This window comes from Cibotium barometz, chromosome 14, assembly GCF_041138505.1.
Source record: "Cibotium barometz isolate CiBa-2024 chromosome 14, ASM4113850v1, whole genome shotgun sequence".
In the NCBI taxonomy this organism is placed as follows: Eukaryota; Viridiplantae; Streptophyta; class Polypodiopsida; order Cyatheales; family Cibotiaceae; genus Cibotium; species Cibotium barometz.
This window is the reverse complement of record NC_141059.1, coordinates 11,629,265-11,643,246: the sequence shown is the minus strand read 5'-3', so window position 1 is coordinate 11,643,246 and position 13,982 is coordinate 11,629,265.

The window sequence follows — 13,982 nt, the reverse complement described above, 5'->3', positions numbered from 1 at the left end:
TCAAACATTAGAAAGTAATACTCTTGTTCTCAGCCAGACATTGGTACAAAGAATTGAGGAAAATACAGACTTAAAGGCACAACTGGAGCAAGCCAAAGAAGAGATTCAAAGAGAAGTGGCACAGAATAAGAAACAAGCCAACATCGAGGCTCAACAGGTTCAAGAGGTCCAAAATACATTTCAGGCTAAGCAAGAGGAGTTACAAAACAAATTGACATCAATATCCGCAACTCTTAAAGATGCTGATCACAAAGTGCTCCAGCTTCAAACAGAAAGGGAACAAATCAACAAAGCTAATGCAAAAAAAGTGTGGGCACTGAATGAGGCCATCAATGACAAATCCTTGGAGATGCAGAAGCTGATGGACACCCACAAACAGGAAATGTTGCAGATTACCCCAGCAACTCCAAGCTAGTCAAGGCTTCAAAAGATTGCAGAGGCTCAAGAAATGGAAACAGTGGCTAGACGAACACAAGATGCTGTGAAGAATTAGATGCAACAAGAATGGTACGAGAAACAGCCATCTTAGATCTTCTAACAACCAAGGATTCTTGAATATAGGAATTGGAGTGGCAACTAGCAATCCAGGAATGCAACAAAAGACAAGAGCCTACCGAGACGAGTTGTGTCTACTTCTTGAGCGAGCCTCGGAGATAGGTTTGTTTGCTAGTAACTCCTCGGGTCCCTCCTCAAACTTTGACTCTCTTTTTGTCTACACTAACACTCTCTTTACTACAATATGAAATCAATCTGTCTGATGACTAGATTTAACACTAATTAAACAAAATACTGAGCGTGATGCTGACCCTACTATTATCATGGGGATTTTTCGAGGGGTTAGTACTAACTGATCCAAAGGATGTTTTCTTCTATCCATTACACCCTATTGTGCTTAACCTTTGTAGTTGGTGTTGGGTGTTACAAAACTCAGACATCCTGGACAATAGTGTCGAAAAATTAGACTTATTTGTACCAGATGATATTCCTGATACACTAGCCAATTACAAGGTTGTAGCTCATAGTTACCAATGGATCATCAGTCATGGGTGGTTAGAAGTGTATAATACCCATCAACATTTAAATCTCTTTGAGTCTACACTCTATCATCCTTTTGGCATTCTTAAACTTTATCGCAATATACATAAACATCTAGAAGCTACGATGACTACAGTACTATAATTTTGATAAAATACACATTGAATATCCTACAATATCTCCTACTTATCTGGTGTTTTCACCCATTAGCAACAAGTAAATTCCTAAATCCATACCCTGAAATTCCTCCTATTGATAAATCTTAGGCAGATTGTATTTTCTCACGTCTTCCTTCTCTTCCATTAGAATTTCCCACTAGCACTCTCGCCCCTGAGGAGTTGCCAGCACCCAACCTGTCTCCACCATAGCCAACTCAAGAGGTTCCTCACACTCTACCCCAAGATACTCTTGAGCCGTTTACTGATGATACTATTCTTGAGTCATTGTCTACTGTAAAGTATGAAGGCTTCATCAGAGTGGGGAATCTTCTCCTAAAGCCAAAGTTAATGTTCAAAGTGTTAATGCAAATAACACCTTTTGAACCTACCTGACGGATCCTTCCAAAGGCATATTCTAATGTTGCTTCCACAAAGTAGCCTTATATACCATATCCTCTCCGAGCACCAAAGCTGGAATTAGAAGAATTATTGCCCTTGGCTAGAGAGAGCACCTTATGGTCAAATGTGGTGCAACATACAAAGTTGGCTAACCCGCACTTAGCATATTTACTTGACACTAGAATTGTTACATTCATGATCAGCTGCTACTTCCCACAAGTGGAGAAAGGCAAATCCAGTCCATACACGAGGGGGATATACAACCATTGTCACAAATGATTCCAACCCCAAACTTGAAGATTTTGGTATACAGCCAGCATGGCGGCAGGAGTACCTGACTATTCTAGAATACAGTCATCAGTATATTTATACCCCGCCCACACAAACGATGCCAACCCCAAACTTGAAGATTTTGGTATATAGCCAGCATGGCGGCAGGAGTACCTGACTATTCTAGAATACAGTCATCAATATATTTGTACCCCGCCCACACAAAGAGTGGACCCTTTGTATATGCCAATGAAAAGAAGATGGACACCATTGGAATTCCATGAGGCCAAGCAAAGAGATTCACATGTCTACTACAACTTTCCTTTATTCTTGCCAGCAACATTTTCAGATATAGGATGGCAAAGGAAGCAATTACTAACTTGGATACATGCATGGCGTCGAATCCCAGACCCTGCTATTGTAGGCCAGTGTCAGATTTATGAAGTTGATTGTGGCATTGATTGATCAACCTAAAGAGAGATATGAGGATTTGATGCTGATCAACTACACTTCGAAAAGAATCAAGGCTCTACTGATAGAGGAATGATGTTATATTATCATCGCCTAAGGTGTTTACCAACCTATATGCATGTCACATTTGAAGATATGGTAGACACCAGGTTCTGGAGATCACACTCTACATTCAGAAGAACCTTGAAAAGCTTCAATCACCCGTAACTTCTATCGTCATGAGTTTGGTGACCAAGTCTTTAGGCCTCGGTGACAAGTTCTTAGGACATAACCTACATCAGCAGGTAGGGGGGGATGTTAATCCTAGTTGGGTGAAAGCATGATAAGGTGGTACACTTTCTACCAGTTGCATTGGTTGTGCTACCAGTTGCATTGGTTGTGCTACCACACTTGAAGATAACCAGTATTAGTGGATTTAATATCATCATAAGTTGTCTTTAGCAATTTATCTAGTGCCTTTTAGATATAATAAATGTGAAACAAGATTAAACAACCATGTTTTAATTCTCTAACTCTGCACAAAAGTGTTTCACAACTAGTTGCCCAGGACACAACCTAGAGTTGCCCAAGACACAAATTTTTAGCCCACCTTATCATGCTTTCACCCAGTTAGGATTAACAATTATGCTTCTCCATTTGAGGATATTAATAAGTGTCGTGTAAAGGCACTATAAAAGTTGTAACATTATGAGAGATTAGACACCCAAGGCCTTAGTTAATAAGTTTTGGGCACCCAAGTGTGAATAAGGGCCACTTGTATATAAGGTATTTTCTCATAATAATGAAGAGACACAATCCCCCTTTATGCTATGAGAGTTCTTGCTTTGTCTTTGAGAGAGAGAGAGTGTTAATCCCATTTTGGATTAACAAGTATGCTCCTCCAATTGAGGACATTAATAAGTGTCATGCAAAGGCACTATAAAAGTTATACATTATGAGATATTGGCCACCCAAGGCCTTAGTTAAGTAAGTTTTAGGCAGCTAAGTGTGAATAAGGGCCAAATGTATATAAGGCATTTTCTCATAATGAATAGAGACAATCCCCCTTTGTGCTATTGAGATCTCTTCTTTGTGTCTTGAGAGAGATTGAGAGAGAGCATTCTAGCACTTGTATGTTGCATGCTTGTGTTGGAGAGTGAGAGAGAGTGATTGCCTTATGCGATGGTGCGAGCGACTCTATGGTGACAGCACGGAGGTGAGCTTGGAGGATTGGAACTTAACAAGTGAGCTTGGAGGCCTCAAGGGACTCAAGTTCGAAGCATTGGTAAGTGCCCTACGACAGTTGTGTTCTATTGCTCTTCCCTTAGGTGAATGCATTAAGTTCCCTCTTGGAGGTGTGGTATCCCATAACAGAGAGACTGTGAGAGAGTACTCTAGCACATATGCCTTCTCTATACTTGTATGCTTGCATGCTTGTGTGGTGAAGTGAGAGAGAGAGATTGCCTTGTGTGGTGGTGTTAGCGACTCTACAGTGGCAGCGTGGAGGTGAAGCTTGGAGAATTGTAGCTTCTCCAAGTGAGCTTGGAGACCTCAAGGGACACAAGCTCAGAGCATTGGTAAGTTCCCTACTATGACAGTTGTGTTCTATTGCTTCTTCCAAAGGTGAATGCATAGAGTTCCTTCTTGGAGGTGTGGTAGCCCCCATAACACCAATACCCCTCACCAACGGAGTCACCTGGCAGAAGAAGGAAGGGCACATGCCATATAAGAACCGACAAGAAAACCACCATATGGGTGAAAGTGGAGTCAAGGTGGAAGAAGGAAATCAAGAGAGCCTGAGTAGACGGTGTTAGAAAACGGAGCTATCATCCCAGAGCAAACTGAGTCGCATCCCTTTGTAGTAGGGATGGCCATTAAAGTGATGAAAAGAGCCAAGAAGAAGTACCCCTATGCCGAGCCCATTGATATACAGTTTCGCACAACGGGCGAATGAAAGGATGGGGGTCGAGCATGCAAATGTGAGCAGGAAGAGGGTGTACAAGCCCAAGTATGCCCAAGACAAGCCAATAAAGTTCGTCTCTAGGGGTTTTGCCATGGAGGAAGGACCAGATTACGAGGACTAGAACAAGGATGGGGGTCGAGCATGCAAAGGTGAGCAGGAAGAGGGTGTACAAGCCCAAGTATGCCCAAGACAAGCCAATAAAGTTCGTCTCTGGGGGTTTTGCCATGGAGGAAGGACCAGATTACGAGGACTAGAACAAGCCTTAGGTTCAGACCCGGATTTCGGAGATGGAATTTTTCAATTTTCTAGAGCTGAAGCAGTCTAGATTGCAACAACAAGGAATCATGTGGCCTTTGCTGGGGCACAGCATCCACCATGATCGCCAAGTGTTGGGGGTCATCCAACCGTCGGCTGGCACCCAGCCTTGTCGCCGGTTTTGTCACCTAGTATATCCGTTGGGCAACAACTTTCTAGTAACAACCTTGTAACTAAATCTTGCCAATCGGTAGTACCAGGGCAGATGTAAAAGGGAAAAGGGGAACTATCAAGGAGAGGGGATAGAGATGAGGGTAGAGAGTGTCAATTGTGTACGCCATTACATTGTACTTTGGGCTAAGCCTTCACTCTAATGATATAGTTATTGTTGGTGTAATTCTCCATTGTCTGTACTATGCAAGTCTAATTGGTTCCCAATTGTGTTAGTGCTTTCTGTCTATAGATATGTCTTCTCCCTGGAATATGGGTTCAACGTCATTCCTGTACAGACATGACTCCTATCTAGAAACAGAATTAGGAGCCACGTCAAGAATCTCATCAAATGTAGGAACTAACCTCTGCACTTCGCGACTAACTCCCTTAGCATAGGCAGATCGGCGGTGCAATGCGCTAGCGTTGGCTTATCATGTTGGGCACAGTGGCATTAGTTGTGTCTCCTCCGAAGCCAACTAGGTGGTTTGGAACCACTTAAGTGTCGAGTCTGGACCGAACACTGACATGCATTCTATGCTACTTGAGATGTATGGTGGATGATTATGTGGCATGACACTCAGATGCATTCTATGCTACTTGAGATAATGTATGGTGGATGATTATGTGGCATGACACTCAGATGCACCTATGACACACCTTTGTCTTGGCCTACATGATGATTCTTTTGTGTCGGGACCATTCCACATTCCGACCATGAGTGATGGTGATTACATTCAGCATGTTAGATTTGCATTATGGTCATGAGGATGGACTTATGAGTAATTCCTTCAATCGAGGAGCTACTTCATCAACATCCAAGGCCCATGATGTGCACCATACCTATCCGTTTGACCCAAGAGGATTGACCAGTCATGTCACTGAGTGACATTGGCTCTCTACATTTTCTATTCGATCTTGGTGGTCTAGGGCCACCATCGCTTTGGAGTATACATGGCTTGGATTTCTCTTTTATCCAGGTAGATGCAGTTGTATGGATTACCTCATCTTTGGCATGACACTCATATCTTTTCCATTTGATCTTGGAGAGCACTCCGATAGCTTCTCTATTGACCGTGATTCCCTATCTTTTCCATTCAAACTTGGAGGATACATGGTTAGCTTCATAATCGAGGATGGTTCCTCATCCTCTCCATTCCATCCAGATCATTATGGATCCATTTTCCTGGAGTTCATATGCCTTGGATTTCTGTTTGATTTAGGTGGATACTTCATTAAACTCATCATCAAAGTGAGTCCCTCCTCCTTTCCCTTTGACCCTGGAGGTCATACCACTATGTTATGGTATTTGGGTCTTCCATGATAGTGACTTATGTCATGATTTTTGACTTTTGTATATAGCCTTTGTATATGTGTGTATGACCACCCTTCAATTTTGAGGATGAAATCATTGTAGGAGGGGATGGTTTGTGAAGGGATCTTAGTGATCACATACATATGGGGATGGAAAGGGAAACATGGCACTTGAGTGGGCCTATACCCTTGTTGTCTACTCCAAGTATTGAGTGGCCCTATATCCTTGTTGTCTACTCCAAATATTGAGTGGGCCACTATCTTGCACTAGATATCACCATCTTTGGGGAATGAAATATGTAAATGCCATAGTATCTTAAATGACCTTATAGGAGTTTCTAAAATTTTATTAAGGTTACTATCTTAGGTTATACTATAACAACAAATTAAATTAATATATAGACCTAGAAGGCATAGTTGCACCCAAACCTATTTCCTTCCTTTTGGTCAAACCCTAAACAAAAATTTATGGGTTAAGAAAAAAATATTAGTGGTAGGTTTGAGTAAATTAAATGTGTGAAAGTAATTGTGCACCAATTTTATGTGCAATCATGTGCACTAAACTTTCATGGAAAACCCTTGTTATTTTTGGAAGGAATGATGAATGAGTTCTAGAATTTTTTGATGCGTTGCCCATAAAATGAATAGGAAACTATGATGAATAAATTCTAGACTTTTCACCCTAAAGGGGTTTCTTTTTTTAGAGAGAGACGATCTAACTTCTATGGCCTAAAATTTATGGGATAAAGCCTAATAGGAGAAATTTAGGAGAAATAGATAGATTTTAGGAAACATAGGGTAAAAAGGAAAGCATGGTTTAAAACCCTAGTGAGAATTCTAGAGAGAGAAAGTGCTACTTTTCTAAATCACTCCATAGGAATAGGTAAAAGTGAAAGAAGTGGGCATGATGGTTTATCCCATTTTGTGGTGCATGGTTGCTTGATCATGTTTGATATATTATTTGAGTGGTGACTCTTATCATCAAGATGGTTGTCCAAGATCTTAACCCATCTTAGTAGACATGGGTGTGTTCTTATAGGTTGGTGTGATAGATGAGAGGTAGATCTCCAATTGTATTAGGCAATGAGTGCATGGGGGCTTAGACTGAGTGTCACATTAACAAAGCTCCTGTGCATTGATTGGCTGGAGTGTTATGGCTTAGAAGTAGCTCCCTGTGGTTTTGCACAGATGCAGATCTTGGTGTGAGACTTCTGGGCTCCTCGTCACACTGGTGGTGGATGGCATAGTGGTCGTCTTGAAGGCTCAATAGTGCAGGATCTTGGTGTGAGACTTGTGGGCTCCTCATCACTCATGGTGGATGGCATAGTGGTCCTGAAGGCTTAATAGTGCATACCTTTCTAGTCTAAGGATCACAATCATGGTGCTAGGAGATATACGTACATATGTGATATTGTTTTATCTAATAGTTGAATGGTATTCCAAAGTTCTAGCATGTATGTTATTTAGTACATTTTAATATAGCAAAAGAAAAATATGTCGTGGAGTGTGTGCATGAACTATTTTTACTACTTTAAGAAAAATATATCGTGGAGTGTGTGCATGAACTATTTTTACTACTTTACTTAGGTGCATGAGTAATGAATAAGGAATATTAATCATGGGTGTCTAAGTTCACATCGGCTCCATAGTCCCATCAGTAGGGTGGTATGGATGGGGTCTAGGCTAAGCCTACTATAGATCTGGTAGAAGTATAAAATGGATACAATATTGGAAAGCAAGTGGCAGGGTGGACCCAAATCAGTGGGTGCTTTGCTCTCCAATGGTTGTAAATGATCAAAAGCTGTGTATGCACGCATGTGCACCCATCCTGTTGTCTTTAAGTGAATGTGCAGGCATTCCTATGATATTTGATTTTATTGTTGAGTTTTGTTCTGCAGCCAAACACGACCAAAATTATTTAAAAACATAGAGAAAATGGGTAAACAGAATTAGACTTAGGATACAATAAAGTTAATGCCTTTGTATAGAGGATGTTACCTTTATAATCGAGGAGTTAAGCCCAGAGGAGCCACCAATCGCCTCCTACTTGTGGGAATTATGAGGGAGGCACACCTCAGGAGGAGTCATATACTTTTCCTTGTGTATGAAGTTTTTTGTACAACATGTGTGTTGTTAGATAGCCAGACGCCAGACCACTATATATGAAGGCCCTAGGTGAGACTCTCTACCTCAAATGTGTAAACATCTTTACCATATTTTGGGAGATGTATTTTTCTGTATATAGGGGGTGGGGTCCTCACAATATTACGTCAAGCTTTTCCCGATGGACTTTCAAACTCCACATTAGTTTCTTCCCCTCCTATAAGATAGAGAATCTAATAATTGATAATCTAATAAATAGTTGTCAATCCACAATTGTGGCTTAGAAATATCTTATTCATTGTCTAATTTTTACTTATCCATTTGTTTATTGTGGAAAATACAGCCAAGATCCATGCCAATAGTCTAAGGTTATTTGGGGCACTTACCATCCTAGCTTTAATCATGTAAAAGAGCCTCATATTTACCTAGAATCAAGTGCCTACCTCCACGCATTAATAAGGCAACCTATGTTGACTTTTGATGGGAGATTCTAGGGGAACCACTAGAGGGAATGTAGGAGTTGAATAAGGCGCTAGCTGACATCATACATGACACATTTGATAGTTTGTACTCAACCTATTTAAGATGCCTTCTCTCATGAATGAAACCTGCTTTACTCTCTCTCTCTCTCTCTCTCTCTCTCTCTCTCTCTCTCTCTCTCTCTCTCTCTCTCTCTCTCTCTATGATGATGTGATTGTGTGAAATTTTGCTAAGCTTCTTGCTATCATGTGATTAACCTAATCATCTAGATTTAGCACTACTACCATTTTTCATTATGAATAATCATGAGTTTCCTTGTCACCTATGAGCCTCCATGATTTCCAATATATGGTATTAGAGCCTGGTTACTCTTATCATCAATACCATTATCAAGAAAACCTCTTGATTAATCTCTAATCAAGTATTATGCTCTTTTATGCTTCTCAAACAAACATCTGTTCACGAGAGTGTGGAAATCACTCCCTACAAAACCCTATTGAGTGAGCCACTCTCACCATCTTGAAGCTAGTGTAATGCGCCCTGGGAGTACAAAAAAAACCCTCTCCAACAAGATCGTCGCATGGCCCGAATTTATGCCCATAGGGCCGGTGCCTTTTTTATGGAAAAACCCAGATCTTTCCTTTATTGTTGCATCTCCAGCTAATTCCTCTAAGATACAAAGGTTTTCAAACCTTCCCGACACGTTGGTGCTATCAAATTTCACAAAGGAGGCCTTCTACCATCAGATTCAGGCTTGGACACCTCTTAGAAACGTAGTCTAGTAAAAACAGAGTTAATCACTTAATACTATGCTTAGTTTTGGGTTTATTGGCTTCAAACTTATCTAGAATCTTAAAATCTATGGTAGCCTCGAAGAATTTTGGCAATGAGAAAGCATAACTTTATCGTAATCATCCTCTACTGATGCTCTATTTTTGCACAGTAAAGAGTGAGATATCTCCACTAATCAATGATTAATTAGGCTTAATCTCAATATTTCTTTACAATTGGGGGTTCATTCATGCCATTAGGGTTCTTTACAAGGTTTTATCACTTCAAATTTTATTTGCCTCTTGATTTGGTGCTTCATCCATTCACTCCAAATCACACTACATTATGTTCAGTATGTTTTGGGGAGTGTTTATTGATCAATTTAGCACTAATCACTTTGTAAAGGGATTAGACACTGCTTACTCTATAAAATCAGAGACGTAAGGCCTTCCCTCACTCATGAAAAATCCCAATGAATGTGAAAAACAATCAAAAGAAACCAAGATTAAACCTAAAAGGAAGATTAACAAACCATACTACTATGGGTATGCCAAAGCATTAGGATTCTCAGAATTTTTAAGTACTCACATGTACTTGTCTAATGCTAAAACAGGAAACTCTATATGATGAGCAAGATAAGCTTAGTATCATTAGAATCATAGTGAATGATGCTAGCAATGCAAAGGTTCTTTGAAAAATTGTAATAGGATGTAGTAGCATAAAAAATTGTAAACATCTCTAAGGGGGTTTATCTTTTCTTTAGTGTTGCAAATTAGCACCTAATATTTACCTGTTGTGATAGGTTCAAGAGAATGGTGAAGACATTGAAGCAAGGTGGGTGAGCACAAGGATTAGAGTCAAATATACTAGAGTTGAAGAAGCAAAGCACCTGTGAGTTCTTTCACGATAGCCATTTTCTAGGACAAACAATTTTTAACATGTCATCAACTGGGCCTACTTCTAAAGTGGATTTGATCAACCAAATGCCTCGAATTGGAAATGGAGATTTGAAGAGGGCATGGGTTTACTTTGATAATGTGTGGAGAGTTCAAGAGCAGACCACTATGATTTTAAAATGAAAAAAAAACACCTCCCACATCCTAAGTGGTGAAGGTGAGGTGTTTTTTAAATAATTTTTTTTCGTTAAGAGAGAGAGGAGGTATTTTCAACAAAATTAAAACAAAATTCAACTTTTAAAAAAACCCACCTCCCTCATTCCAAGTTGTGAGCTTGCACTTAGAATATGGGTTTTTAATTTAAAAAATCTTCTTTTGTTTTTTTCAAGGGGTGTGTAGAGAGAGAGAGAGAGAGAGAGAGAGAGAGAGAGAGAGAGAGGAAAAGGGATGCCGTGAGAGCAAAAAAACATAGGGAGTGGGCTAGGATAGAGAAAGCGGGATGGAGGCCGTGAGGGCAACATAGATAGGCAGAGTGTAGACACATCTCTCTCTCTCTCTCTCTCTCTCTCTCTCTCTCTCTCTCTCTCTCTCTCTCTCTCTCTCCTTAAAAAAGGGAAAAAAGGAAAAAAAAAACCCCACCTCCCCCATCCCAAGTGGCAACCTCACCACTTGGGATGGAGGAGATGGGCATTCTATTTAGAAGTAAATTTTTTTCAACTTTTCTCTTCAAGTATTTTTTTAGAATCGCCTTCTCTCCTCTCTCTCTCTCTCTCTCTCTCTCTCTCTCTCTCTCTCTCTCTCTCTCAAATTAATCTGATAAAAAATAAAAAAAACCCCATCTCCCACATCTAAAGTGGCGAGCTTGCCACTTATAGGGGGTGGGGGAAATTTTCACATTATAATATTTTTTTCTCTAAATTTTTTTATACTCACCTCTCTCTCTCTCTCTCTCTCTCTCTCTCTCTCTCTCTCTCTCTCTCTCTCTCTCTCTCTCTCTCGTAATTTGAAAAAAGAAGAAGGAAGAAAACCCCCAACTCCCCCATCCCAAGTGGCTAACTTTATTTTTCTCAAATTTTTTATTACTCACCTCTCTCTTTCCCTCCCTCCCTCCCCTCTCTTAAAGTAATTTGAAAAAAGAAAAAAGAAAAAAACCCCCCACCTCCACCATCCCAAGTGGCAAGCTCTCCACTTGGGATCAAGGACTTTTTTCCCTTTAAATTTATGTTTTTTTTTATTTTTTAAAACCTCACCTCTCTCTCTCTCTCTCTCTCTCTCTCTCTCCTCTCTCTCTCTCTCCTCTCTCTCTCTCTCTCTCTCTCCAACCCTCTCTCTCTCTCTCTCTCTCTCTCTCTCTCTCTCTCTCTCTCTCTCTCTCTCTCTCTCTCTCTTTTGCTTGCATGTCCTCCCCTCCCACTTTCTCTTTCTCTCCCACCCTATCTCTTTTTCCCTCACGTCCTCCCTCTGGCTTTCTCTCTTTTGGCCCTCTTTGTTGCATGGCCTCCCTTCTGCCTTTTCTCTCGGCCCTTTCTTTCACCTTCTCTCCCATGTTCTCTCTCTCTTCCCTCTCTATCTCTCTTACCCTCACAGTCTCCTTCCTACCTTCTCTCCCAGCCCTCTCTTTCGCCTTCTCTTCCGCTTTCTCGCTCTCAGCCCTCTCTTGCCCTCACAGCCTCCCTCTTGCCTTCTCTCCCGCCCTCTCTTTCACCTTATCTCCCGCTTTTTCTCTCTCCTAGCCCTCTCTTTTGCCTTCTATCTCACTTTATGTCTTTGGCCCTCTACCTATCTCTATTGCTCTCACGGCCTCCCTCTTACTTTCTTTCTCCTGACCCTCTCTTTTGCACTCACGAGCTCCTTCTTCCCACCTTCTCTTCCAGACCTCCCTTTCACCCTCCCTCCCTATCTTTAATGCCCTCATGGCCTCCCTCCCTCTTTCTCTCGCTTGGCCCTCTTCCTAACTGTGTTGCCTCCATGGCCTCCCTCCCTCTTTCTCTCGCTTGGCCCTCTTCCTAACTGTGTTGCCCTCATGGCCTCCCTCCCTCTTTCTCTCGCTTGGCCCTCTTCCTAACTGTGTTGCCTCCATGGCCTCCCTCCCTCTTTCAGTCTCCTGGCCCTCTCCCTATATCTATTGCCCTCATGGCCTCCCTCCCTCTTTCTCTCTCCTAGCCCTCTTCCTATATCTTTTGCCCTCATAGCCTCCCCCGGCTTTGTCTCTCTTGGCCCTCTCTCTCTCTCTCTCTCTCTCTCTCTCCCATACTAAAAGTGGCAAGCTTACCATTTGGGATGGGTGAGGTGTGTAGTTCTTTTTTAAGCTCTTTTGCAAAAAAAAAACTCAAAAAAGAATATTTAAAACTCGCCTCCTCTCTCTCTCTCTCTCTCTCTCTCTCTCTCTCTCTCACAACACACACACACACACACACACAATTTCTCTCATGGCCCTCTCTTTTACCCTAACTCTCGCCTTCTCTTCCCGCCCTCTCTTTCCCCTTCCCTCCTACTTTCTCTTTCTCAGCACTCTCCCTATCTATGTTGCCCTCATGACCTCCCTCTTTCTTTCTCTCTCCTACCCCTCTCCCTTCTTATGTTGCCCTCACAACCTCCCTCATGTTTTCTCTCTCCTGGCTCTCCCTTCTTATGTTGCCCTCACAACCTCCCTCATGTTTTCTCTCTCTCTCTCTCTCTCTCTCTCTCTCTCTCTCTCTCTCTCTCTCTCTCTCTCTCTCTCTCTCTCTCTCTAAGAAATTAAAAAATAAATAAAAAGGGAAAAAATTTTGGAAAAAAAATCCCCACCTCCCCATCCCAAGTAGGATGGTGGAGGTGGGTTTTTATTTATTTATTTTAAAATTTAGTTTTTTTTTCAATTTTTTAGAAACTCGCCTCTCTCTCTCTCTCTCTCTCTCTCTCTCTCTCATAGCCTCCCTCTTCTCGCCTTCTCTTTCGTCTTCTCTCCCACTTCCTCTCTCTTAGCCTCTCCCTATCCCTATCATGTTTATAGCCTCCCTCTTGCCTTCTTTCCTTCGGTCCTCTTTATTGCCCTCATGCCTTCTCTCTCGACCCTCTCTTTTGCATTTTCTTTATCTCTTTCTTTCTCTTGGCCCTCTCTCTACTTCTATTGGCCTCACACTACCTACTTTTTTGCAACCTTCTCTCATGACCCTCTCTTCCACCTTCTCTCCTCCTTTCTCTTTCCTCAACCTCTCATTCTCCTTCTAGTTTTTATTTTTAAAAAAAGTTTTATTTCAATGTTTTATTTTAGAACTCATCCCTCTCTCTCTCTCTCTCTACATGTATCATGGAAAGGGAAGGAAAAGGTAGATCAACCTTTTGTGCATGATCTATTAGCAGGTCACTCATATGTGGATTGTGACTCTAGTGACTCTGAGCAGAGCCTTGATGAGGAGCTTGGCATTCCATTTGTGGTTACTCATGGTGTAAGGAGAACCAGAGCGTATTTGAGGACACCTGGCAGTGATCCAGGTATATGCAGGTCTACGACGGTTAGATACCCTGTTGTGACAGGTTAAGATATGATGGATATACAACCCATCATTATGCTTACATGGTAAAAGCAATACAGGAGGTTGAGCCCACTTGCTTTAAGTAGGCAATTGGAAATAAGACATGGGAAGATGCCATGGATGAGGAGATGGCAGCATTGGATGCAAATGCAACATGGGAGTT